Source organism: Alligator mississippiensis, chromosome 3 (assembly GCF_030867095.1).
Source record: "Alligator mississippiensis isolate rAllMis1 chromosome 3, rAllMis1, whole genome shotgun sequence".
In the NCBI taxonomy this organism is placed as follows: Eukaryota; Metazoa; Chordata; order Crocodylia; family Alligatoridae; genus Alligator; species Alligator mississippiensis.
The window spans coordinates 199,316,521-199,342,274 of NC_081826.1; the positions used below are offsets into that span (position 1 = coordinate 199,316,521).

At 43.1% G+C, this 25,754-nt stretch overlaps 1 protein-coding gene across 2 annotated transcripts in view; it reads right to left on the bottom strand.

The window, feature by feature from the left end:
- Nucleotides 1–25,754, bottom strand: part of GNA14 (G protein subunit alpha 14) — a 138,463-nt gene that overhangs the window by 95,511 nt on the left and 17,198 nt on the right. The window contains exon 1 of one of the 2 annotated variants that reach the window (XM_019478216.2): nucleotides 1,991–2,136. The exons of the other annotated variant lie outside the window; for it this stretch is intronic. The gene's annotated coding sequence lies outside the window, so the exon portion shown is untranslated. Of the gene's footprint in view, nucleotides 1–1,990; nucleotides 2,137–25,754 lie in introns of those variants that run through there. 2 annotated transcript variants of the gene reach the window in all.

The following is a 25,754-nucleotide window of genomic DNA, read 5'->3' on the forward strand; positions in this document are numbered from 1 at the left end:
GAAACAACCCAGTGATGATAAAGGCAGTTGCTGGGTTTGATTACAAGTACCTTAACTTGCCACTTAATATGGAACAACTGGTGAAGAGGAGAATCAAAAGAGCAAACCAGGATTCCTCCATTCTCTCCTATGTTTCGCTGTGGTGCAAAGAAAGTGGCTCTGCATGCTCCATACCTCTTAACAGAAATCTTGTCATAATGTCTTCATAGAGGCCTCCAAAAGGCTTAAAATAGGGTGGCAGCTACTACCACTCACACATTCACATCTTTTGACTGTTCTACCCAGATATTTAAGGGGAAAAGAGTTCTTGGACCCATACATTTGGGTTCCCAAGGGCTGGGGGAAGATGGCATGATGAGGGGTAGCAGCAGATAAAGGAGTGAGGACACAGCTGGTTGTCAACAATATAGCTTTTGTTGAACAAGCAGTGAGTGTAAAGCTGCACACTGATTAAAAAGTGCCAGCAGAAAAAAAAGGGGCAGTTGAGTTCTGACTGTATACCAAAATGGCCAGTTGTAGCAGTTGGGGTGGGGTTTGGGATGGGGGGAAAATGAGGAGGTATGTAGTGCGAGCTGCCTGGAGGACCAACCTGACTCATGTCACAGAATGTCTGATGTCTACCGAAGTGAACGAGTGCACTGTGAACTGGTTCAAAAACAAACAAGAAGAAAACCTTATATGGCAAGTACACTTTTGAAACTTTCCAGGAGGCTTTAAACTAGTTTTAAAGGCTTCTATGCCTGTCCATGTCAGGTTTAAATGACATTTAAACCGGTCTGTGTTACATGTGTCTATGCCCATAGGAAAAATAGCTTTCTTGGGACCAAAGACAAATAACTTAGTTCTACAGATGCTACATTTTGGCACTTCTACCCCTTATGAAAAGAAGAAGATAAAGCAGCCTTTACAAACATCATTCTTCTGATCAGTGGTGAGGATTAATGTGCCAAATGATCTGGATAGCATATTAATGCAACCAAAGCAGTACTCTCCCATGCCTTCAGCAGCTCAGAAGTGATTTAACAAACCCCTAGTGCCTGCCTAGATTTCAAAATATGAACTGTAAACCAGAAAGGAAGTGACTCTCCCAGAACTTTCTACCCCACAACAAGTAGAAATGGAGCAGTAGACTCATCTTCTGCAGGCTGATAGTCTGCTTCTTTTCATACAGGGATATAATTTGAAAATACCACAACTAAAGATAAACAAGGAGTCCCTTTAAGTTATCTTTCTATTGATAAAATTTATCTTGCAAACTCTGCCTCATGCTACCATCGTGCTTATTTACTAGGCAAGGTAGTGCTACCTTCCACCACAAGTTGAACCTTATTTTTCTTATACAATGACTTGCAACTGTCACAGAGTCAAACTCATTTAGCCTTCTTTGGTTGTTGGGTTTTTTTGGGGGGTTTTTTTTTGGTGTTGTTTAAAAAAAAGTAAAAGTTTCTGAAGAGCTGAATTGCAGTCTCATTTTTCATTAGCTCCAACTGAGAGCATCTTCTCACTAATCCATGTTTGATGTTTCAAAGGGTAAAGTCCCAACACCAAACTGGCAGGGTCAACACTCATGATTTGAAATAATGCCAATCCTCATCAATTACAATGGAAGTGAGACTTGAGTTTCTTAAGCTTCAACAGCCTTGAGCAATTTAGAACAGAAAACAGTCTAAAAAGAGCTTTTGACTAAATCTAATTACAGTCAATTAACTAGCTGACAGTGAAGTATAAAACTCACTTTTGTCCACAGATGCTGATGTTTAACACAAAGCTCAGCACCTTTGCACTCTCACTAATCAATGACCATTAACTGTAATTGACCCTTAATAAGGCCATGATCAGCATCTGGCTATAAAAAGTCTGTTTATAAACCTTTTGGTGCCAATCACCCCATTACTGGCCACAAACTCCAGCTATCCCTGCCCATCTATATTTTTCCCCCCATATACCAAGTTCCAGATCATATTTTCCAAGTGTTGCAATTCTTTCCTACCTGTGCATTACAGTTGCCCAGGATCATGATATCTCTTCTCAGAATATCATTAAGGAACGCACACAGCTGCTGTTCAAATTTATCTGCAGTTGTATCATTACTCTGGTAGGTGTTGGTAGGACTGCAGACAACAAAGATACTATGACGCTTGCAGCTGAATCAAACACTAACGGATTACACAGTAATCACCAGTCAACCCTGCAATGCCAGCTGGGTATTACATGAAAGTACAAAGGGCATTTTTTTGTTCAAGGTTCCTGAGAAAAAAAATCCCCCCCCCACCCGCTTGCTACTTTGTGTATCCTTTTGCATCCTTTGTGTATGTACAGATAGCAATGTTCTACCTTTTCAACAGTCTAACAAGGAGGGCAACTTTAGCTGTTTTAGAAAGAATTCATGCATTTGTTACCAGTGCAAAAAGATCCTGGGATGGCCTTCTGATCAGCTTTTCTTCATCGTTTTCATCTGTCTGGCAGAGAGAAACTCAGTTGTTTTAGTCATATGCACAATTCACCAAATTGTTGCAAGTGGTCAGCTTTGGTAGGGACACCATCACAGTGCAAAGGTACTGAACCCAGAATAGTGTGTTATATTTTGTTATTTAACTGAAATACATTCTAAAATGGTACCAGACAAACAGGATAGCCCCCTGTGCCAAATGAAAAAAGGTGAACCCAGATAAGTAAATAAACAAAAAAACTTCAATATCCCTGTCACAGAAAAAGACTACTAAATGTGCTATAACCTCCTTAAGATCATTGGATAGGTATGCTGTTATTTGGAACCTATATTAAAATCACAGGTTCAAAAGTCTGCATAGAAACTAACGTGCAGTTATTCTTTTTAATCAATGGCAGCACAAAACAGGTAGGCACAAAGACAATCTGTGCTCTACACCACCATATGCGTGTGCACTTATAGATACCATGGAAGGCTGTATCCTGCAGCTAATGTACAGGCTTATCTCATACAGACTTCAGAAGGAATTCTACATGCCTAATGATGGCATATAGAAATAATTTAAGAAAGGAAAAGTCTGAAAACTCTTAATTCACCTATGATTTTAAAAAAGAAAAACTTTGTGCTAATGGAAGTCAGTGTGAATTTATAATTAATCTATCCACCAATCTCTCTCATTCCCAAAACCTTGCTACCAAACAAGATTATTGTTCTAAACAGTTGCACCATGTAACATTTTAAAGAGAAAAAACAAATTATTTGACTGAAAACTGAACATTCAATTTAACAAGCCTATGGAGTATGTATGTATATAAGCTAATTTTGATCATGAAATATTGCTTTAATATTAGCCAATGGCCTCAGCTAAATTACAGCACTAATGAAGATTTAATTTTATAAAATTGAACCCTCCAAGGCAAGGTAGCATCCTCAGCGATTGAATAACAAAACTAGACAGGCAGTCTCTGTGTTCTGAAGAATATAAGCTATGTGATCCAGGGAAACTGAGGTTATACAGACAAAATAAAAACATAAATCACTCACTTCATAAATGTTGACAGAAGACTGCTGACCCTTTATCATGAGTCACATGTCAAGTAAAGTCATTGGCTAAAACAAACTGAATAGTGAAGAACAGCCATATCATGACTAGTGTAATGGGGGGAAAACAGATTTATAGCTCCACAATTAGGAGAAAGAAGAAATATCAAAAAAAACAACTCCATCCCTATCCCCTGAACCTCCCTCCCTCCACAATTTCCATCTCTCTTTCTCTCTGCCCCCCACCAACTGGCTCTCTTTTTTTGTTGTTGTTTAGCAAACTGAAATGAAATACCGTACCTAAGCAAAAAGAACTATTGCAAGATTAACCAATATTTATAGCCCATGCTCCTGTTCTATCTACTTATACATTTTACTATTTTCTTCTCAAACTTTATTAGTCTTCTCTCATCATGAAACTGTGCTGTTGGGGCAGCAGGGCCAATTTCCAATTCCATTTTCTAGCAGTTCCTAACACAATAGTACTCTAAGCACTACTATACATAACAATAATGAACCTCAGGGAAAGAAAACATCAGCATCAAAATGACCCTAAGTTAGTATAATTGTCTATTACTGCAAGCTAGGGACTTTTGACAAAGCTATAAAAACATTGCTTAGGTATTTCTTGTATGGGGACCAATTCTTTTATTCTAGCTGTGCACTGACTACAGTTACAGCTGATTTGAATTTTTTCCTGACACTTTGTTTTCTCTTCAATAGGTCCAGTACACAGCAGTTCAGCTTCCTTGATCAACTATATTGCTGTCCATCAGGCTGCACCATTAACCATTATTTGGTCTTGCCAAGTTTTTTCCATTAGAGAAGAATGCTTACTTGAATCAGATACAGGTATATATTCAGTGCATTCCAATTTATTTGCAAAAAAATATAAACACAGTCCTGGTCCCCTGAACACAACAGAAACAAACAACAGAAGGCAGTTTCTTTGCTTACAATTTCTAAGCCCATCTTTCCAGACAGTAAAAAAGGCTTAGACAGTCTCAGCATTGCCTCTGTATCATCCTCAGAGTGGTTCTCATGCCATTTGCCTGCTTTCATACAGACAGGGAGAGGTAGTTAGCCATATTAGTCTGGAGTCAGGAAGAAGGCAGGGTAGAATCGCACCGGGGTATCAAACACACAGCCCATGAGCCAGATCTGACCCATGGGCCAGGGACAGACATTACACATAAACTGGTTTAAGTGATCAGAAACTGGTTTCAACCAGTTTCAAAATGGCTGAAACAGGTTTGAGATAAACCTGGCTGAATGTAGTACCAGACTTAACTGATTTCGCTCAAACGGGTTTATGCATTGTCTGTCCCAGACCCTTTGCTGGTTTGAGTTAAATCAAAGACCCCCAGCATCCCTGCATGCTCTCTGGGCTGGACAGGGCTCTCTGCTCCAGCCCAGCCAAGCTGGTCCTGCCCCTCAGCTCCCCAGCCCAAGCAAAAACAGTCAGGGGTGGAGGTCTGGACAGAGAGGGTGTTAATTCCACCCCTCCCTGTGCCACCAGCAGGGACCGGAGCTGGGTTTGCCCGGCACTCCCCACTCTCTCCCTGCCCAAAATAGGCCCCCAGCTGTCCCCTCTGCCAAAGGCTGGAGGGAGGAGGAATAACCCCGTCCCTGCCTGACCATGCCTCCTTTCTACCGCTGCAGCAGGAGGTGGCAAGACCCTTATTGGGGGCAGCAGTCCCTGTCATACTGTGAGGGAACATGAGCCCCTTCCCAGTGACGGGCAGAGCTGTGGCCAGCTGCACACAGCAGCACCGGAGTCCCAAGTGGGCCAGAGCCCTGCAAGCCCCCCACAGCACTGCACAGCAGAGCCCCCACTGGGAAGGGGTGGTGACGGGCTACTGTCCCTCACAGTTACTCACCGATCACTGCTCCAGCTGCCAGGCAGAGCCAGGCCTGGCCCCTGCCACTGTTCTGTGCTCAGGGCAAGCCCCCTCCCGGCAAGAAGGGGCTTACTCAGCCACTGGCACCAGAGCGCAGTTTGCGTGGCCGGGCTGCAGCTGCCACTGCTCTCTGCTGGCGCCAGTGGCCGAATAAGCACCCTCCGGCTGGGAGGGAGCTGGCCCCAGCACACAGCAGCGGTGGCTAGAGCCTGGCTTGGCAGACTGTGCTCAGGTGCCAGTGGCTGAATAAGGCCCCTCCTGCTGACCCAGAGCACCGGAGCTGCCATGGCATCTCCCCACTCGGAGCAAGCCCCTCCCAGCTGGAGGGGGCTTATTCAATCGCTGGCCAGGAGGGCCTTGCCACGAGCAGGGGGAGACAGCTCGCACAGTAGTGGGGTTTGCTAGGCTGGGCTCCAGCCACCGCTGCTGTGTGCTGGGGCCAGCTACATCCCAGCCAGAGGGGACTTATTCACCCACTGGGCCCAGCACAGAGCAGTGGCGGCTGCAGCTCAGCCCGGCAAACCACACTTCAATGCCAGTGACTGAATAAGCCCTCTCCTGCCAGAAAGGGGCTTGCCCCAAGCACAGAATAGTGGCAGGGGCCAACCCTGGCCCTGCCTGGCAGCTGGAGCAGCAACCAGTAATTTACCGTGAGGGGCAGCAGTCCGGCATGGCTTCTTGGAGCACAAGCCCTTTCCTAGCAGGGGCTGCTCTGTGCAACGCTGTGGGGGGCTTGTAGGGTGCTGGCCTGTTCAGAACCCCAGCACTGCTGGCTGCAGTGGCTGCAGCTCTGCCAGGCCTGCCCAGCCCCTCACTGGGAAGGGGCTCACGCTCCCCTGCAGTATGACAGGGGCTGCTGCCCCAATAAAGGCCCTGCCACCTCCCGCTGCAGCGGCAGGGATGGGGTTATTCCTCCTCCCTCTGGCCTCAGGCAGAGGGGACAGCTGGGAGCCTATTCTGGGCAGGAAGCAAGGGGGGAGTGCCAGGCAGACCCGGCTCTGGTCCCTGCTGGTGACACAGGGAGGGGGAATTAATCCCGTCTCTGGTCAGTTCAGCCTGAGTTGGCCACACCCCTCCCCTCAGCTTCCTTGCAGCTGAGGGCTGCTCTAGTGCCACCCGGTGCCTGGCCTGAGCAATTGCAGGCATGTGCCCACATTGCCTCAGTACAGAGAGCATGTTTGTCTGGTTACGAACCAGTTCAGCCTAGTCAAGTTAGACTAATCAGCAACGGTTGAATCAGTTCAGGCTCCAACTTTTTGAATGTCTGTCCCTAGCCACAGAGCCCTGCTAACCAGCCCCTAGTGCTGCCCCTGGATCTGACCTACAGGGGTATGGCATGTGCCCATAGTGTGGTGCTGGTCAACAGGCCAGATTGTCCATGGACCCTCTCCCCAGTCTCCTCCACCAGCATATCTGATCCGGCAGCTGTTCCAACCTGTCTGGGACCCATACTGCATACGGCGTAAATCCTGAAGTGGCTGGGATGGATGCTGCACGTCAGGGCCGGCTCGTCCATGCCTGTGAAACCTGAGGCCATGGGGGCCCCGCAGCCAAGGGGCCCTGTGCAGCTAGCATCCTCCCCAGCAGGGAAGTGAAAGCCACAATTTTAAACTCCACACCCATTTTCAGTGCCAAGTTTAAAACTGCGGCTTTCACATTTGCTTCTCTGGCAGCTGGAAGCAGGACCCATCCTCCACCAATGGGGCTGGGAGAGGCAGGGCAGGGCTGGGGTCTTGCCTGGCTTCTTTACTATTCATTCCATTCAGGAAGAGCACACACCAACTACAGATGTTTCCTCAGCCTGCCCAAGGGTTTTTAAACCCAAAAGCGTGCTAGAAAAATGTTTCCAACTATTTAGTTGGCCTAATAAAAGATACCAGATTTACTCAAAGAACCTTGTCTGCCATGTGTATGTGTACATTTGGCCATAGCAGGGGCAGGGAGCAGGGAGAAGTGGCAGGCATGTGCCCCACAGCCCGTCAGGGTCCACCCAGCCTCCCCTGCCAGCACTAGGAGGGGAAGGGGCCCCTGCCCCACAAAGCCCAGCTCCCATTTTGTGCTTACCCAGGGCCCCTGCACACCTTAATCTGTCTCTGTGCTCACCCCCACCGCCAATGCCTTCTTTGCGTCAGAGGGTCCCAAAGCTATACGTTACAGAGGCGCCCAAAAAATTGTGGGCCAGTCTTGCTGCACACAGTGCAGTCTGGCAGGAGTGACAATCATGCTGCATGTGGTGGGTGCTCCATACGGATTGTGCCTCACATGGCACCTGCTCTGGGATGTGAGTTGGGTATGGTGCCTGCTCCAGCCAGTCTTGGACCCACGCTGCATGCAGTGCTTATAGGTGCCACATACAGCATTGGTTCCAGACTGGCTTGAGTAAGTGCCACATATGGCACACAGGGCAGCCACCGTACACAGTATAGTTCCCACTCCTGTCAGATTGCATGGGACTTGCATTCCAGCCTCTCCTTGATCCATGCCACATGCAGCACAGGTCCCAGGCCAGCTGGAATGGCTGATAGGCAGGTGTACTGGGGGAGGCGGCCCATGGGCAATCTGACCTGTGAGCCAGCCCCACACTACTCATCTGGCCCAGGCACCTGAATGAGTTTGACACCCCCAATTAAAACTAAAGCAAAGATACATAAGCTTCACAGCTCCAACAAATGCCTCACCCCTTCATTTGTAATCAGCTTTAAGGGAAACTTGTGAGGCCAAATAGTTGAGAATCTACCCTGACCTTGCTATGCCGGTCTAGGGCTTGGGCAGAGACCTTCTTTATGGAGGTAACAAACATTACATTTTTATTCGTATAAATGATCGGAAACTGGTCTATACCCATAACAGAACAGAAGTTCAGCACACAGAACCAGTCTATACTCGTAACAGAACAGAAGCTTGGCGCACACAGACTGGTTAAAAATGCTGGAACCCAATCTAAGATTTGCCCTCCCACCAAAGGGCAAATGTGTGTTCTGTTCACTACCGATCTGAACTAGGCTGCTTATAGAAAACCATGTAACTTGGATTCTACCTCTGGCTGTTTGAACATCTGTACCTAGCCTTAGTCTAGATAAAGAGATGTGTAGCATGCACATCAGCTTCAATGAGAACTACAACTGCCTAAAGCTCAGAGGCACCTGTTGGCAGGTACCAATCCCTACCAGCAAATTACTATTTTGTAGATTTACTTCAGAATTAGCTCTATATTTGTCAACAGGATTTTATTACAAATGGCAATAATTATAAAAATTTATGAAAGCGCAAGGTTACTACTAATGGGCATTCTTTATTTGTGCATTTTTCAAGCGTTATCGTATTTGTTTCTCTCCTTCCTACCCAGATTCTCTATACCTTTAAACAAAAACAGAAATTCTCTCTCTGCAGCTGTTTAAAGACTTTGCTCATCTCAGAACAGAAAGGTTTCTATTGTAGTTTAACAATACCATTCTCCAGTGTGCCAGAGAAGCCACCAATGTACAATGATATACCATGTTGTTCAAACAGCTCTAGATGAATTAACTAAAGCTGTGATGTTAAACTTTTGTGCGGATGTTTTCAGGCAGTTTTAATTCACATTAGTTTAATCTTGAGGCTTAATCCTTCTTCCCTTAGAACCAAAAGTATGGAATTAATGATCTCTAGCCCTCCAAGGATCTTTTACAAACTCCTGATCTTTCTTTGCTCAGCAAAGGTAATCAAGAAGAAAAAGCAGCTATCTGGTTCCCATTCTGTCTGGCATCAAGTGATCCCTTTGGTGCTAAGGCTCATTTATGACTGAAGAGTAACAGGGACTGAAATTTTTCTTTCCACTGAATTCCCTCCTCTTCCCCAGACTCTGAGAGAGACACTAGAAGCAAGAGGATTTCCCAGACATAAGCAACAGCTCCTAGAGGTCCTGTGAGGAGGGGAAGTGGTAAGGAGAGAGAGCCATGGAAGACTATGTATGAAAAGTCTTCTAGCTTAAATGAACAAAAAAAACCCTCCCCCTTGTCTATATACTGGGAGCAGCAATACCATAGCAAAACAATTTCTTAAGTGGTACACAGAGGTTGTGTCTACATGAGATTCTGACTGCACAGTCATTACTGCTCAGTACTAAATAAAAAAGTACTAAATGACTGTGCAGTCAGTAACCAGAGTTACTTAGCAGTAGTGTCACCAAATGGCTTTTAGGTAACGTTGACTGCTCAGTAGCTCATTACTACTGTGCGATAGTGTCACATCACACTTTGTGCCACATGACACTACTGCACAGTAGTAACAAGCAGTCAATGCCTCATGTAGAATGCCATGTTATTGAAGAGTTTATTAGTAGCACAAGCAAAGATAAATATGCTATAGTTTGTCTTTAAAAGGTGAAAAAAAGATTCATTGCACTGTGCACTTACACATTGTGCTTGGCAGCACTGGGCGTGAGGGGAGCAGAAACAGCACAGATCTCTATTATACACCTTGCAGCACAGTTTTACTGCTCCTGAATTCTGTGCTGTGATTTAAGAGAGATTTTTTTTCTTCTTCCTTGCACCCTAGAAAAAGAGCTAGCACACAGAATGGGGAGGAAGAAATCCAGGAAATAAAATAAGCAGAATGGTATATATGTTTTTCATATGCCTAGTATGCTTCTCATTTTAAAATAAGAACAAAATCATTCAAACTCTCCTTTACTGATAGAAAGTATCTTCCAAAAGTATTTTCACTACTGTTAAAACAACTGATTTTGACAGATTATTTTCTGGATAAAATATTTGAGCTTTTTTTACACCCCCTAAGGACAACAGATTGAAAATATCCAGTTTTAACAGCTTTTCTGATAGTCTTTCTTCCCTTTCCCCCTTTTTAAAAATTCAGTAGACAAGCGTTCTAAACTCCAAGCCTTCTATAACGCTAAAGTTACAATTTAGAGATGCTCTCTAGAAGGGTGGGGAGGTGGGAATAGCCAGTTAGTTAAGAAACTACGAGTCTGAAGAATCTTATGTAGTGCTCCATAATAAAACGTGTTCAGTTCCTCTCATTCATGCCTCACTATCTTTATTGAACCTCATGATCACTACACACCTTCCATTCCAGTTATCCCCTCTAACTGTCATAAGATGATTATCAGGCAAGAGAAACTCATTTGTCTGTCAGGTCCAGAATATAATGTAAGCTCCTTGATGCTGAACAGCCTGCCTCACCAGTGTCATTCTTTCAGCACTCCTGTTGGCCTCTGGCTCTGAGGCAGTACACTGTGCAAAGAAATCATGCATTTTTTCCCCTCAAGCTATTGGTCCTACTCTCAGAGCTGGAAACAGAGAGGCAATATGCAGGTTACTCAACTTCTCTCCATAAAGCGCTTGCAAGAGCTCCACAGACCACCCATACTTCAGAGACTGTCACAGCACCTATCACACGCAGCACAGAAATGAACATAGAGCCAGGGGTGCAGAGAAGTGGGATTGGAGAGACTCCCTGAGCATGCTTGTCACCCCTGCCAGTTTTTTTAATCTCTGGCCCTTCTGCACACCTGGGCAACGATGTGAAGCTGGGGCCATGGGCTCAGGAGGCTCTCTCAGCTAGGTGGCAGGGGTTGGTAATTTCAAAATCAGAGGGACTAGAACCAGGCATGAGCCCAGTTCCCAGTCCCACCATTGCAGGGGCAGGGATTCACTCTCTAACACGAATGAATGCTTGTACACCCTGCTCCTAATCTGGTTATAGAGGGGAGGGGAGCAGTACACTCCTCCCGGTCTCTTCCCAAACTGGGCAGTCCCTCGTTTGGGAAAGAGAATGGGGAGTAGCAGCCACTGCTCCCCTCCTCTCTCTGAAAGGTCCAGGCTCCCATACAATCTGTTCCCAAAACCAGGGACTGGTTTGTGGAAAAGGCAGGGAGTAGTGAGTGCTGCTCCCCTCCCCTCCTGGGCCAGACTGGTAGTATACAAGCATTCATTCTTGTGAGAGAGATTCTCTCAAGGGAGATCTTCCAGGTTAACACCTGAAAGATCTTTCTCAGGGAGAGGGCATGTTTCCTCCAGGAGAAATTGAATCAAAGCTTATAGTTTCTACCAGGAGAGCAGCAATTCTCTTGATAGAAATGTAACTCCCATATGTGATCCTAGTAAAAAAAGTTAGAAGTACTGGGGATAAACCTTGATTCATTTTTCTATCATGTGTATATGGTCACCTGGCAACCCTGACATCCTGTATTTCTTACAGTCAAGAGTAAGAGCAAGAGCCAAAAGTTTTCTTCATTTGTTTCCTTGTACCCAGATTTCAGACTATATTTTATTAAGTACCGTAACCTGATAACCTCTCTGCTTTTAGTAAAATTGAAGGAAAACTCACTGGCATCAATGCATCCTAAAGTCCCTGAAATCTGTCCCTGAAAGCAGTGTACCCACATTTGACTTCTAAATATGGGTTATGCAAAATACTATAAAATTCAATACTCTACTTTGTTTAGGAAAGTTAGATTCCTTCCTCGTAACATAAAGGGACAAAAACTGAAAGAGATTTTCTTATGTTTATTACATTCTCAAAAACTGCAGGCTATTACAGTGAAATTTTAAAACTGGTTGATGCAAATTTTCCCCTTGTTCAGTAGTAAGGGATATAGACAACCCTTACCTCTCTCTAATGGAAATTGTTAACTCTGAACTATTTATAACAAATGGAAGTACCCAAAATTATCTCCCATAATAAAGCTTTCATTTTCTGCTTCAAATTCCTATGGAAATTAGGTAACAGGAGATTAGTATATTTTTAGCATTGGATAACACAAGACAGTTACTGTGTTATAAATTTAAATAAAAAGGAGGTATTTTTAAACGTGTAGAGAAAAGTAATCTAAATTACCAGTACAAAACAAAAGATGTAAATGAGTTCAAGACACATGCACAAAGTTCTACTATATAAGTAAGCGCTTGGGCATTTACTTGAATACAAATATATCAAAAAACAAAATCACCCGGATATGAAACTGAAGGCATACATTACATACAAATGTTTGTCATGTTGTCTCTGATATGCCCATAACCATAAAGCAAAAACTTTTTTTAAAAATCTCTGTCCGATTTCCAACTGTTGCATTGCTCTTGTGTACGTCATTAAAACTGAGGTAAGGGTGGAGCAGGAAGAAGTGCAACACATAATAAAAACCCCAGGACAATGCATGCATCACTATTTATATAGGCAGACAAGAACCTTGTCTGCCTATGTCCTTAGACCAACACGGCTACAACCTAACCCCTGTCACTATTTTTATAGCAGGCATTAGGTCATAGTGCAAAGTTAAGCTGGTAGCCTTAAAAGGGATGGATATAATAATGGAAGCTCATCACCACTGAAAGACTGTCTGAGAGAAAAGCAGTGGGACTGTGGAGCAGAGTGCCACAGCACTACTAATACAATAGTATTAATCTTTTCCCTCTTGTTCATACCTGGGCTTATTCACAAAGGCACATGACTGGCGGAAAGGATGCCGAATGCATACAATTGATCTAGACAAGCATTTAAACCATGATGATAGTATCTAGTTTAATAAGGATAGCAGCTAAAATGCCACAGACGTGGGATTTTGTGATGTGTTAAGTGGGTCAAGCAAAAATCAAGCAGAAGTGCCTACCCCTTCTTTGTCTCTGTTTCCCCCACTCACCTGGCAAGCTCACTGAGAAAACTAACAAGGAAAATGAAAAACAGAAGTCAGAAGAAATCCAGAACTGAAAAGGTACCACAAAAATCTGCAATCAATCAGATACATAACACCCATGAAAATGAGTTCCCTCAGTACAGAAGAAACAGTAATAAAATTCATGTTCTTACAATTGCAAAAGTAAAGTTCCTTTCTGTACATCCAGAACTACAGATATCATCTTTTATGGGGAAAATAATACTGGTGTGGCAGCCAGTTTTGATCTGGGCAACAATGAATAGATTCTAGCTATTGAAAGAATTTAATCTGAAACAGCAAAGTAGGGGGGAATGATGAAGCTTAGAAGTCTTAAAAGAAGGCTTAGAAGAAGGCTTGATAGAAGTCTTAAAAAAATAAAAAAGTGGGAAAAAAAGAAAAAGAAAAAACCCTGTATTTAGTGACCAGTAGGAAAAAGTATTGATGAAGGTCAGATTTTTCAAGAGTTTTTAGTAACTATCCCACCAAAAAGATTTTCAAATGAGCTCTGTTCTTTTTGCCCAACAATGCTGGGTGCAGAAATCTCTGGAAAAGCAACACAGAGCTTTATTATGTGCATGCATGTGCACATGCATGTGCATGTGAGCTTGCACACACACACACACATGTTATTTCCATCCGCTGTATTCTTCAGTTCCATGAAAAATGAGACTGGAAGCGGCTGTGTAGAGAAGACAGAATCTGTAGGCTATGCTTGAAACAAAAACGTGTACTTCTGTTATACCACTTGGGAGCATCTACACGTGCAAATGCTACAGGGTGAGTTACAATCTCCTGGCCCCCACTCTGTGATTGTAGAGCTGGGGCTGGGAACAATCTCCCAAATCCCACTCTGTGATTGCAACTGCAGAGCAGGGGCTGGGAGCTCCTTGCTGCCAGGGGAGGGGGACACTGTCACTGCCCAGGCTCCAGCAGTGAAGTCCGCCCCAGCAGCAGGCAGCTCCTGGGGGAAGTAAGCAATCTCCTGCCTTCTGCTGCCCTGCTAACCAAGAGAAAATTTGCCCCTGGTCGGCCGTCTACACATGTTGTACTGTGCAATAATTACTCAGTAGTTAATTTGCTACTTTCATTTGCAGGTAGCAAATTAACTGCTGAGCAGAGCAAATTACTGTGCAGTAAGGGTCAGCATGTGTAGACAGTGGTGCTTCCTATGCAGTTAGTAGCTCTACTGTGCAATAAAGCACCCCATGTAGATGCACCCCCTGAGGAGGTAAATTATATTTAAGATTAACTGGGCAAAATGAATATCCTCTTGTAAACAACTGTTAGTGGTCTGACAAACATTTTTTTTAGTAGTCAAAGTGTTATATGAAATATTAGTCTGAGTAGGACAGAAAACTAAAACCCACAGGTGAAACTTTGACCATGTTTTTTTTATGCCAGGTTACACCAGTCACCAATCAGGCACAAGGGGGCTGATGCAGACTGAGAAGTCAGTATGTAAATTGTACAACCAGCCAAGCAGGCAAAACAGTTCTTAATCTAGATCATATACTGAAGTAGCCTATAAAGTAGCAGTCAGTAATCTAATTCCTAACTTTAGAAAAACATCATAATTTATATGTATGCACAATTGGGTAATCCTAGAACATCTCATTTTGGAATGAGTGCCCTGCCCAGTCTTCACAAAGCAACTAATTGCAAATGACAATTCAAACCCAAGAAAAGGAAACAGGAAAAATAAGAATGTGGAATTTGCCCTGGTGGATCAGACTAGAGGTCCATGTAATATGGTAACCTGTCCCAACTGCAAGTCTTTAGCTTCAGAAGATGATGCCAGAACTCAGTATAGGCAGATTAAGATAATCTGCCCTCTCCATCCTTCCCCCAACACACACTAGATTTTACAAATTGATTTAAACCCTGAAGCACAAAGTTTAACATGTCTTCTAAAAATTCTGTGGTCATTAAGCATGAAAATTCTAACTATTCCTGTTCTCAGTAAAAATATGCAAACCTTTTCCAGACCTTTTTTGGTCTTGGCCTATATCAAGAGAGTTCTGTATTTTGTATATAGCAGAGTCACCCACAAATCCTAAACCTCCTTACTTGCAGAAGGATAGGCAAACTTTACATCCAATCTGTCCTTTTTCAGCAAGTCTAGGAAAAATCATAGATAAACAAACCATGTATAGGTATGAATCTGGGCCTTCAACGAAGATTTTGGAAGTAGTATAACTATCAGGTTTACTATGAGACAACTCATTATTATATTGACTATACGGGTATGCAAAACTATAACATTCAATGAGATAACATAAAAGAGAAATTTCAGTTAAATATTATTTTAAAATATTTTGGTATTCATAAGGAAATTTTACAGGCCCTGTATGTAATGTGAGAATGCAGTCTTGGTTTTGTTGCAACTATTCTGTAGTCAGAAAATAAAAAGTAAAACACAAATGATGGTGTACAGAATTATACATTAAAATTGTAAAACTTGTATATTAAAAAATAAAAATGAGCATAGGCATATTGAAGTATAATTTTACCACATGCAATTAGTACATGCTGAGCCAATCTAAAGACAAGAGTTAACTTAATAGCATCAAACACTTGTTTCTCACTTCAAAAAAGACAATAAAACCAGAAACTGCCCAATTAATTGGCACAACTTCAGTTCCAAGTCAGTTAAGCAAAAATGCTAACAAGAAAATTATTAGTACTCCGGAGACTTCCAAGGAACACCTATCTGAATTTTTATCGGGTCAGACTGTACTTTGCCTTAGAGATCCAATAACTACATTACCCAATTTGTATAGCACCAGGCAATTATTTACACTCTCCTTTATACTTTTACATTTTACATTCACTACAAAATAAAATTCTATTGGATCAGAGCCATGCATAAGAAAAATCACTCTGTTTGCATTATGATAATGCTAAGATGAATGACTACACTTAAAAGCTATGGACAATTTCAATAATATTCTTGGGTTACGAATAAGCAGGGACATTCCTGCTGTGAGAGAAATTTTACAGGCCATGATGTAATGCTCTCTTTTCATTGGTTTGTAAAACAAGTGACAGAGATTGATCCCCATGAGCTTATGGAGTTCTATAATGCAGAATGTGTATATTATGTTAATTATTAAATATGCAAATCTCCAAGCGTGAAAAAAAACTTTTTTTTTTTAAAACCAAAATGAAATTCAAATATTTGGCAGTCTTAATACACACCAGGTGTGCAAACAGTTGACTACACTGATAGATCCTAAACAATAATAAGGTTTTTACAACTGATAAATACCTGATAAGGGGGTATCAAGCTCAGGGTTCAGACAAGATTCTTTATAACTGTGTAAAATGGCTTCTTCTGTTACAGATCTTCCTCTTATCCTTCATTGGAATTGGGTAACAAGAGAAGAAATACATTCATCCCACTTCTACTTAACTTCCAGCTGATCACTTCACTTGCAATACATGCATACATATATGTACATACATAAGTGTGTGTGTGTATAAAAACCCTCAAGTTTAGTACAAGAAGTTGTGTCTAGCAAGTTAACTGAATAACATGTTCAAACACAGACCTGTTAACTTTAGTCTGATATCACTTACTACAACAAAAAGCGTGATTAACTATAAACAAGTTATAGACATTAGCCAGTAATGCTTTTTTCAAAATATGATTCTTCTACAGTTTTTCATTGAAACTTGTGTAAGTTCAGCTTTCATGAAAACACACACACGTTTTTTAAAAATATAATATGCATTTCATGAAAGCTTACATTTCCGTGAAATTATATAAAACGCTACAAGAATAAAAGAAAGGTATCTCTAGACTTTATTGGCAGACTAGGTCTAAGAAAGATAAGATATTTTACCAAATTTGAACCATTAGAAACAGCAGATTTCCCTTCCCCATGCTAACCCTTACAGTAAGGGAAAGAGTATTAAAATTTTGAACCAGAGAATCCAAGCAATCAAGAAACTTTGTATTTATAGGTACAAAGATTTAAATGAGCAACTTTCATCTTTCTAGTTTTCTTAACAGTACAGTATCACACTAGCCTAATAAGTAACACTCTGATTCCACTTACGTCACCAAAGGCCAAGCTTGTCACAGAGGAAGTCATCTGCATCCTTTACACAAGGATGCAGGAACTGTATTAGGAGCTGAAACAAGATTTTACATTAAAGAGAGGGGTTTATTAAAAGCCAAAAGGATGATAAACTGTGGCATAACAGTAATGATATTGACTTCCTATGTACGTTACCTCTAGCTTCAAAAGGGAAAAAAGAAAAGCAAATGAAGAATGATGTTTAATTCTGGAGTATAGTACCTTATCTGCATTAAGGAGTATCCTAACTTGAAGTGAATGGCAAAACAGCAAAGCTTTATTTAGCCGACCTTCAACTTAAGCAAAGAACAAAAGAAGAGGTTGCTTGGATTTTGAGCCTTCCTTACTGCCATGTAGTGCAAAGTTATTTGAACTTACACTTTTTAAGCAAATAAATAAATACTTATAATTAAATACATCAAATATCTTTAAAAAATTGCTTCTATAAAAATATAGATTACTTTTTTTTAGATTTCCAGAAAAATTCTCAACGTATTTAGTTTTTAAAACAAAAAGCGATATATCTTCCAGTGAGGGCGCAAATAGCCAGCTCAGGACGTTCTGGTGAACTCATGAGAGTAGGCTTTTTAGGTGCCCAGATGGTATTTCTACATTTTTAACCCATGGGGAATTTCTCTGGTGGACTTCTTCATTCCTTTCCTCCTCAGAGCAAGGAGGAAAAGTTAACATTCGGAATACTGTCATTCAGTGCTTGCACAGTGAGACTGGAAACTGCATGAGCAAGTTGAAGTTAAGTATACTGACATACATTCTTCTATGCAGCCTGGCTCATTCTTTGCCAATTTCATGCAAAGATAACCTGTTACACAATTAAACCTCTAGCTGTGAACCTGCAGGGATAGGTGAGTGACACTGATAAGTAGGCTTCAATCCAAATCCCTGCTGCCAGGACCTTGAGCACAACCTCTGGCAACCATTTCAGTCCCTATGCATCCATTCTGGCACAGAAATTAGGTCTCCTCACTTAAGACATTGTATTGTGGATAAGTAATTTTCATTAAAAAGGTACCCATGGTAGCCGAGTAAATACAGTAACCTAGGAGTGATGCCTCTGGAGATGTCTGTATTACCTAAGCCCTAGCCTGTTAGAAGTAAAAATAGCAGTTGTTCCCATCACTCTGAACAATCTCTCCTTCAACTAACTGCTATTTTCCAGTCACTTTGGTGGAATCATTTCACTCTGGGGGAGGTGGACCATTATATTTCAGGCCCCCAAAGATTCTCCCCTTTTTATTCCCACCCTCAATTACAATAAAAATCTTTCTAACTAAAACAAACAACTCCAGGTTCTACATTAAAATCTACATTAAAAATATACTCTTTTTTACTAGAAAGAGCTTTTTCATCAAAGTGGGAAAATCAAGATGCCTGTTGTGCCAGGCCCTGCTATCAATGTAGGCTGCAGCAGGTTGTGGTGATCTGAACTGAACAGCCCAGGTCCAAAAATGGTATAAATTTTAAGAGTTATTGGATGTATCTGCTCTTCTTCATACCATGACTATCATCTAGAGCTGGGCATCTTCATAAATATATAAAGCACAGTACCTCTGAAGTTGTGCTAGCAACAAATTGCTATTGTAGCACCTCCATTCTCTGTCTGAAGCTATACACAATGGCTAGAGATAGACATTAAAAAATCCTAAACCTGAATTGATTCAATCTTTCTTCAAGTCTAACCTGGCTAGCCTGAACTGGTTTACCTCAGACATTCCCTGTGTACTGAGGAAATTAAGACACATGCCTGCACTGGCTAAGGCTAGAAGCTGGGGGGGGGGGGGGGGCACTAGACCAGCCCTCCCTTCCTTTCCAGAGTGTTGAGCTGAGGGGCAGCATGGCCAGACCCTGGCAGGATCTCTGATTAGGGAGGTCACCCTGCTGACTGGTCAAGGGGCGTGAGTTTTGCCAGATCCCAGCCCCCTGCTAGCACTCTGAGGCAAGGGGGGGGGTGTGCAGTGCATGCATCTGTTGAGGATACAGAGCTTTTCAATCTCCTTCCCTGCTTCTTTATACAGGGTGCAGCAAACTGAGGCAAGCAAGCCAGCAGGGGGCTGATAAGTGTTTATCGCCCCATCTGCAAAACAATAGCCTCTCTCCATTAGTTCAAACTCTTCTTAAACAGCTTACCAGCTGACCTGTTGATTACTTCCAAAAAGCCCTAAGTGGTCACTGTTCTGTCTGCCTGCCCCAGTAACATTGGAGACACACACAGAAAGACACCTCTCAGCATTAGCTAACATACCACATGCCTAGGGTCTGTGGGGCTGGGGTCTGTGCTGTGGGAGATGGGAGGGAGGTAAGGAGGAAGGGATGGGGGATTCCTGCTTGAGCAGTGAGCAGCAAGGGTTGGTAGGGCAAGAGGGAAGCCAGGCAGACCCTGCTGTGCCTGCAGTCTCTGCTGGAGCTGCAGCAAGGGGAGGGGCCAGTTCTGCTGTGGAACAGAGAGTCCTGCCCAGCCCAAAGAGCATGCAGGGATCCTGGGGGTCTCTGATTTAACTCAAACCATCAAGGGGTCTGGGACAGACATTGCATAAACCGGTTTGACCCAAATCAGTTAAGTCTGATACTACATTCAATTAGGGGTACAGGCAGTCCTCAGACTTAAGACACAATTGGTTCCTGAAAACCGTCTCTGAAGTCAAAACATTGTAACTTGGAACCAATTTTCTTATAAGAAACAATGTTATAAATGGGGGTTTGGTTCCTGAACCAAGGCCCAATACCGTATTTTCACTAAAAATACCCCAGAATTTTGTACTCAATCAATTATAAATTAATAATATACATTAATGTATTTATATTGCAAATAGCAATCATATTGATTTGGAAGGACTTCTTTGAGATGACTTTGCTGGACTTTTGAAAGGATCTTGTTTGGACTTTTTGAAGGGTTCTTGGCTGAAGTCTTCTCAGGAGACTTGGCTGCAGGTTTTTCTGGAGTCTTGTCTGCTTTCTTAAAGAAAGCTACCAAGGAAGTTTGGACAGATGTTCTCCAGGGAGACGAGCAACACAGTGAACTTATTCACAGGTGTGGCGTTGAATCGAATCAAGTGTTGTAAGTCAAAACTGATGTCATAAAGTTGAAACGGTATCTATTTTTAAACATTGTAAGTGTGAAATGTTGTAACTCGAAACATTGCAAGTTGAGGACTACCTGTATCTCAAACTGGTTTCAGCTATTTTCAAATTGGTTTATGTGCACTGAACATCTGTTCTGTTACAGGTTTAAACCAGTTTCTGATCACTTAAACCCATTTATGTGTAATGTCTGTCCCTAGCCAATAACACCAGTATCCAGTCATCATACATAGCCGCTATGGGTAATACCTTCTCTTACTCCACATGAACTTAAAACTTTGTAACAGTCATCATCACAATGGCAAGCTTGAAACGGAACACCATTAAATTCAAATGTCATGCAATGTGACCAACGACAATATCCGTTTTATGAGTTTAGATATCATCTAATACAGGGTGGGCAAAATACGGCTCATGGGCTGGATCCAGCCTGCCAAGCAATTTTACCCAGCCCACAGTGGGTCCCTTGGCCCTGCCCGGCCCAGGTGTGGGGGGCACCCTGGACTGTGGCACATGCAGACAGTGCCACCACTCCTGGGTGTGCAGCAGGGCTGGGGCAGTGTGGCAGTCAGACTCCACTTCCCAGCAGCCCCAATGGTGGTGGCTCCTCTGGCTCTGCTGCCACCACCAGACCTGGCATCCTGGACCCAGCAACCTGTCCCATGAGTCCTGCGCCCACTTCCAGGAACACTGGATGAGGCGAGCACACAGGCTGGGTCTCCATGGGGACTGGCTCAGGATACCTGTGGGCAGGGCACGATTGGCCAGGCAGATAGGATGGGGCTGCAGGTAGGACTGGATTGCTGGGCAGTGACATTATGGGGCTTTGGTGGGAGCAGACTGTGGCTCTGCCCCAGGAGCTGGTCCTGTGCTGTCATTACCTCATGATCCTGGTCCTGGCTCCACCCACCTATCCCACTCCCCACCCACCTGGCCAAGCATACCATGCCTGTAGGGGTCCCAGGCTGGTCCCAGGTGGAAGCCTGCCCAGCACCCTCAGACCAGTCTAACACTTAGGGCATTTTGGTGAGCTGTTACAGGCCAGGCGTGGAAGTGCTGAGCTGGCCCACAACAGCTCACCGAAACTCCCTTAGTGGCCCTCTAGCCCAAACAATTGCCCACCTCTGATCTAACACCTCAGGTCTATAGGTTCTCCTGGTGCCTATGCCTTTGGAGATGTCCGTTAATCCTGATTGTGTAATGCTTCTTTGATATTAATTAAATCCAAATTTTCAAGCGTGCTCAGAACCAACAACTGTTGCCAGATTTTTATTTTTTTTTTAAAAACCTCATGACTCAGACGCTCCAACTGAGATCTAGCACAGTGGCTTAATGCTATGCACTATGTTGAAACTATTTTGTACTCCTTGGTGGTAGTGGCAGCGGTAAGCCCTCATGGTCAAGGATGATCACTCTCATGGGTCAAATAAAGAAGTAGATGTTGCACCAGTGGGAGAAAACCACGCATCACTTGTTTTATGTGAGGAGGCCATTGCATGTCAACAACCACATGGGTCTTAGCAAAGGAGAAACCTGTGTCTAGTGGCAAGGGAATCCAAGACAACTGGGGTTACTCCTCCACTGCAGCCTTCATCCACCTTTGCAGCCATTAAGAAGTATGCCTTTTGCATCTGCCTGCTTATTTTGTACTAAGCTCTTTTTGAAATCTTCTCTCACAGTATGAATGCTCTATCTACTGTATAAGTAAGTGTGAGATAAATATTGAGTTAGAAGGCAGTATGCTTTTCTGGCATCTTAGCCAAGAACAGAGACATATACATAACTACAGAACAGTCAAGTCAAATATACCAATGAGGGTGGAGAACTTCTGAAAAAGAAAAAAAATTAAGATGCAAGGATAAACTATTATTCCTTTATTGATATTAAAGCAAAATGACTATGCATTCAAAAGATTACACAGGTTCAAACAGAGTTCTTTGAAAAAAAGCACACACATCTGAAATGCAACAATATGCATGAATGCAACTCAGGAGGAAATTAAACATGGCTGTGCATCACAAACTTAATCAAATATATTGTACCCTAGAAACATAATTGTTACTTTTTATTGATATCTGAACTGGAAAGGTGAGGCAACAGACAACATCCTAAGAAGAATTAAGCTGCATACACAAAGCCTCCGGAGTACATACAGAATGGAAACAGACGTTCTGAGGGAGGCACAAAGGTGTATCAAACAGACATCCAAACCCCTTGTGGCACCAAAAATACCCACAAATTGTGGCTGCAATAAAAGTGGTAATAATTTCTGCTGCTTTATCATGGCAGACTTCTGTTTGCTTTACAGCGGGAGAAGGAAGCTACCCCAGAGTTGCCTGCACTCTCCAGCCATGCCAGGCACATGCTCCTGGGTGCCCATCAACATTCTGGTGTAATCCTGTGGCTGGGATTGCCAATCAGCTGTGTGGCAGTCCCAGCCCCAGGACTGCACTGGAACCAGCTTTCCCCCCTTACAAAGACACATGTTGGAGATTCCCTAAAGCATGTCTCTGCAAGGGGAGAACATGTCACCCATTGTCCCACAGGATCAACCAGACAGGACAATGGACAATATCTCTTTATACCCACAGATTCTCTAGTTATGCAAGGGACACAGTGAATCAATTAATCAAATACAAAATCTGGACAAAGCCTAATAGATCATATCAAGAAAGAAGATTTGCTAAGTTTCTTAAAATATAAGATTTTCATCTGGATGAGCAATAGCTTGGGACTCAAGCTTTGCAACTTTCTACAAAGGATGTCTAGCATAGCATACTATATGCACTAGAACAATAGTTAAGACTAAAGGAGGGCCAAGCATATAGGTTACATGTAGTGAATGGCTACACATCCATAGACTACATATACAGAGAAGTTAAAAAATGAAACTAAGGCCACTGACAGATGTTTAGTTAAAGGCACTAAGAGACCTGATCAGCAATCCCAACAGTTGTGCCTACTGCCATGCCACACATGCAGATCAGATCCAAATCACACCCTATTGCTGGTACAGGGAGAGCCTAGGAACATGACAGAAAGTAGAAAGCCAGGTGCGCAATGCACATGCAGCTGGGAGCACTAGTCCGCTTCCAAGCTCTGGCTAGCTGCTGTGGCTAGGATTCCCATCAGCTGATTGGGGCTCCCAGCCCTGATAGTGCATCGTGCCTTATATTGAACATATTCAATATAAGGCACGATGGAAACCAGCCATACAATTATTACACAAAATATGTATAATATTTGGTGGCCTATTCTCTGAGAATTCACTGCAATGCCAACAGTAATAATTAGACAGATGGCTAAGGTTGGGGACACTGCAGAGGAAGAAAAGTAATTCAAAAGATACTTTCTCTACAAACTTTTCCTCAGTGAAAGTTATTTGACTGCTGTCCATTAATTTATCATTCTGGGGGGAGAAAAGGGTGGCCAGTTAATTTTAAAAAGGTTGCAAACAAAATTGTTCTACATAAAATGGCATAAACTTCTGTGTAATGAGACAAGGCTTTCTGTAATGTTTCAGTACCTAGCCTGCTAAGTCTCCTATTTAGTCAAAACTGCCCTAACCAGAATTTCTGAATGCATATCTATAACCATGCTTATATAAACCATTGCAAATATTTTAGGAAATGTTTGCTATAAAGCATTTTTTTTGTTAAAAACTGTGAAAGGTCTGTGTAATATATAATGTGTGGGCCAGGAAGCCATCTTTGCATGTACCTCTATCTGAACCATACGTATGTGTTGTTATTGCTGGACATTTAAAAACACTAACTGCCATGTTAGAAGTTATAGGAAGTCAAAAGATGATAAAAAGACAACCACATGCAGCCAGACACAAAATATTCCATCTTCAAGCTGTTGAAGTATGGTCATTTTGGCTTGGGACAGACATTACACATAAACCAATTTAAATGATCAGAAAATGGCTTAAACCTGTAACAGAGCAGATGTTCAGAGCACATAAACCAGTTTGAAAATGGGTAAAACCAGTTTGAGATAAACAAGCTTGAGTCTAGTATCAGACTTAACTGATTTGTGTCAAACCAGTTTATGCAATGTCTATCCCAGATATTGGTTTAAGATAAACCAGACTCCCCCAGCATCCCAGAAAGCTTTCTAGGCTAGGCAGCTCCAGCAGAAACTGCAGGCACAGCAGGGTCTGCCTGGCTTCCTCCACTCACTGCTCATTGCTCAAGCAGGAATCCCCCTGCCCCACTCCCTCCCTCCCTCCCATTTCCCACAGCATGGAACACCAGCTCCACAGACTGTAGGTATGTGGTATGCTAACTAATGCCGAGAGGTGTCTGTCTGTGTGTGTCTCCAATTTCACTGGGGCAGGCAGACAGAACAGTGAGCACTTAGGGCTTTTTGGAGGTAATCAACAGGTCAGCTGGTAAGCTGTTTAAAGAAGAGTTTGAACTAATGGAGAGAGGCTATTGTTTTGCAGATGGGGCGATAAACACTTATCAGCCCCCTGCTGGCTTGCTTGCCTCAGTTTGCTGCACTCAGTATAAAGAAGCAGGAAGGGAGATTGAAAAGCTCTATATCATCAACAGATGTATGCACTGCACCTCCCCCCACCCCCTCTTGTTTCAGAGTGCTAGCAGAGAGCTGGAGTCTGGCAACACTCCTGCCCCTTGAGCAGTCAGCAGGGAAAAGCCTGGGATAGTGCAAGCAGACCTCCCTAATCAGATGTCCTGCCAGGGCCTGGTCACACCGTCCCACAGCTCAGCAGTCTGGAAGGGAAGGGAGGGTTGCTCTAGCACCCTGCCCCCCGCCCCGGTCTTCTAGCCTGAGCCACTGCAGGCATGGGCCTGAATTTCCTCAGTACACAGAAAGTGTCTGTCTGGTTACAAACTGGTTTAGCCTAGCCAGGTTAGACAAACCTGGAAAGATTGAATTAATTCAGGCTCAGGCTTTTTGAATGTCTGTCCCTAGCCTTCAGGACAGGAACCTAACTCAGGGGTGAATCCCTGGTATTTCCTTTTTGATAGTGTTAATAAAGCTTCAGAGAGAAAAGTCTATGGTCTGGCTCCACAGACCACCATGCAAATGGGAGCCTTTCACCTGCCTCAAAAATACTGTATCAAAACTTATGCAGGTTGTACAGTTAGGATGAAACTTTCAAATGGGGTAGTTAGGTGCCTAGGATTAGGATTCACAATGTTGGTATGCTGACAGGGAAACGCCTAGAGTAACCTATCCCTATAGGATGCTAGAGAGTGAGAAAGCATGAGGGAGGAGAAGTGCAATACTGCAACTACTTGTAGCTCCCATTTAGTCTCCTACATGAAACTTGGCACCTGAGTAGTCCTTCTGTATACAGACAAATGCCTCCCATTTTTCCTTTAAAACACAGCCAAAAGGGGAAGGAGGAAAAAGACTAGGAGGTGGTATCTGCCTTTTTCTGAGAAGCTAACTGATCCAATTTAGTTCTAGGGATTTCTCAGCCAGAGGTCTTAAACCCACATCTCCCACCTCCTAGGAGAGTGCCAACCAGCAGTCACCACTGGGTAGACTGGGATGGGATA